Below are 3,630 nucleotides of genomic sequence, written 5' to 3' on the forward strand. Positions count from 1 at the left end.
AACTCTGATTCTTCTTCAGGAAGCAGTTGACCATGATCAATCAGTACTTCTATTGCGGGCATGATACGAGTGATCCTCTGGATGTAGGAACACATCGCAGGCATAGACAGTAAATCGTTGACTCAATCACCAAGTGCGCGTCGCACCTTGGTTGTGAGGTTATATTCGGGAGGATCCATCCTGACTTAAACAGACACACAGACACATGGAGTACCTTAAGTTAAGAGCGAGTCATGATCAACATATCCAGGCCTTGACTTCACAGTACAGTTGTTTGCACTCACCGACTTTTCCTTGGTCCGTACATAAACAGGTCATCATATAGGTAGCGATCTCTCTCACGTATAACCTCGAGGAATCCAATTGCCCGTTCCTCGGTCTTGAGGCAGTGGTCGATTAACTTGTACATCGTCGTGACCGTATTGGTCTTACTGTCATATGACCTGAGTGTATCCCCACCATCCGGGTATCGCGTAAGGACTTGTTCAACGGTACCTCCGATCACTGTATGCCTCTCTGCTATGTCGTCCTTGAACCGCTCCAATGTATTACGATACTCCATTATACAGGCTGATGTTGTTTGTGACCGTGAATGTATATGTGGTAAAGGGGTTACTGCTTCATATGTGTGACTGTGAATGTATATGTGGTAATGCGTTAATCCTTCATATATATATACCCCATGTCTGGATGAATGGTCTAGTAGAGGTACCCCTGTTTGGATACAAGAGCCATGATCTTGGATGTACCCAACCTCTGCTGAAATATCAGCACCTTTGCCAATTACATACTTGTATAATGTTTGTGGTTACTCAATGCATCATCGGCTAATAAACATCCACAGGCATTATGTGTAGTGAGGTATTCCATCATTTATTTTGTCTCACACATATAAACACAGCAAGGACATGATGATTACAGATATATGTTGTATATAGTGTATTGTATGTACATCCGACAGTTGTGTTGGTGAGAAGAAGAAGAAGAAGAAGAAGAAGAAGAAGAAGAAGAAGAAGAAGAAGAAGAAGAAGAAGAAGAAGAAGAAGAAGAAGAAGAAGAAGAAAAGTCCCAGGGTGTAGAAGGGCTAGGACGAACGCTGTCTTCCTAACCACGGGTCCTGGTGTCACACGATCTTTTCAGGTTCTGTAGAGTGAAACACAGAGTGGGAGTGAGACAACCGTAACCGGACCAGTGGTCCGGTTGCTGCTTTTATATGTACGAACGTAAGATGTCCTTACCCGTCGCACCTGGGTTGTGAAGTTATATTCGGGAGGATCCGTCCTGACTGAAACAGACACACAGACACATAGAGTACCTTAGGTTAAGAGCGAGTCATGATCAACATATCCAGGCCTTGACTTCACAGTACAGTTGTTTGCACTCACCGACTTTCCCCTTGGTCCGTACACTGACAGGTCACCATATAGGTAGGGATCTCTCTCACGTATAACCTCGAGGAATCGAATCGCCCGTTCCTCGGTATTGAGGCAGTGGTCGCTTAACTTGTACATCGGCGTGACCGTATTGGTCTTACTGTCACATGACCTGAGTGTATCCCCACCACCCGGGTATCGCGTGAGGACTTGTTCAACGGTACCTCCGATCACTGTATGCCTCTCTGCTATGTCATCCTTGAACCGCTCCAATGTATTACGATACTCCATTATACAGGCTGATGTTGTTTGTGACCGTGAATGTATATGTGGTAAAGGGGTTACTCCTTCATATGTGTGACTGTGAATGTATATGTGGTAATGCGTTAATCCTTCATATATATATACCCCATGTCTGGATGAATGGTCTAGTAGAGGTACCCCTGTTTGGATACAAGAGCCATGATCTTGGATGTACCCAACCTCTGCTGAAATATCAGCACCTTTGCCAATTGCATACTTGTATAATGTTTGTGGTTACTCAATGCATCATCGGCTAATAAACATCCACAGGCATTATGTGTAGTGAGGTATTCCATCATTTATTTTGTCTCACACATATAAACACAGCAAGGACATGATGATTACAGATATATGTTGTATATAGTGTATTGTATGTACATCCGACAGTTGTGTTGGTGAGAAGAAGAAGAAGAAGAAAAGTCCCAGGGTGTAGAAGGGCTAGGCCGAACGCTGTCTTCCTAACCACGGGTCCCGGTGTCACACGATCTTTTCAGGTTCTGTAGAGTGAAACACAGAGTGGGAGTGAGACAACCGTAACCGGACCACTGGTCACAGTTGCTGCTTTTATATGTACGAACGTAAGATGTCCTTACCCCTTTCCACAGCTCCGATCACCGACACATCTGTAGCGCAGATGACATGTACGTCCTCCTGCATGTTTGTCACATCATACCTCGTATCGCCAAACGAACAAGTCGTGGGAACGTACACAGGGTGGTACAAAGGTGAATGTGGACTCGAACATGGTTTATAAATACGGGACCGTCTGCTACGGGTCCAGTAGGTGATCAACACCAGCCCAAAAACAATTAACAATGGAGCCCCGATCAAGCTGATTTTGAGCCACCCGTCTTTGTTGTTACTCCACCAAGACTTAGTACTGTAGTAGTCGTAGTAGTCAACCATTGTGTCAACTATTGTGAAGAGCTGAGAGCCCACTACTTTGTGTAGCTTACTTGAATCCAAATTTCATGCCCTAGACATATACTTATATATAAAATCACCGATTGTTAGTAGTTTAGACAACCCCACACCTGCACTGACAGTTGTTCATTTTATGTCCACTTTGACAATGACCACTCGCCACACACTATTAGTATATAAAGAATTATTTCATTTTAATATACACAGGTGGCACATACATCGTGACAGTACATTGGAACCGCATTGCAAGCAAATAGCCTTCAGTGTTGTCCATGGTTTAAACAGTGTGCGGTGTCGTTGCAGCTCCATTAAAATCAGTGTAGTCACCCGGGATCACTGTGTTGTTGATCTGTCCGCAGCTGAGGTTAGTTCCACAACCAGGTCAATTTCCTCGAGATAGGTGAAGATCAGACTCATCACAACCAATGTGCGTTTATGGTGATGGGATACAATAATGTCTGCTAGGTCACAAACGTCTAGCCTCTCACTACGTCCGTAGGGAATACGCTCATACCCCTTGATGATTTCCCATGTCAGCAACAGTTTCACTCGTTTCACAGTAGCATCACTGAGGTTCAATATTGTGTCTTGAAATGATGTCTTTATCTCCGGGTTCCAACGCATATCATACTTCACAAGTTTCTCAAGGCCGTGAGCCTCGAGATCCGACACTTTGAAGTCAGGGTTGTGCCTTTTGAGTATGTGGACCAGAACATCCCAGGCTACATTATTGTTCAGGTAGGCCTCCATCATATGGATCAGCTTCTCGGGGTGTTTCATATCAGGCCTCAGCTTCCTTTTCATCATGGCAATGCTGTCTGTCAGTTTACCATCTAGGCCAAGACCTTTGTGGTCTTGTATAGCTGCCACTACTTTATCATAGACATCTTTATGTCTCATTAGGTAGTTGGCCATTTTGAACTTCTGAGTCAGTTCCATTCTGTGTGTCTGCTCTGGCCTCTCAGAGAGCTGGACATGCAACTGTGTAAATACTGTATGTGATCCTGTTATATCGTTGTATCGGTCCTCC

This window comes from Coregonus lavaretus (assembly GCF_964263955.1).
Source record: "Coregonus lavaretus genome assembly, contig: HAP1_SCAFFOLD_1927, whole genome shotgun sequence".
Lineage (NCBI taxonomy): Eukaryota > Metazoa > Chordata > Actinopteri > Salmoniformes > Salmonidae > Coregonus > Coregonus lavaretus.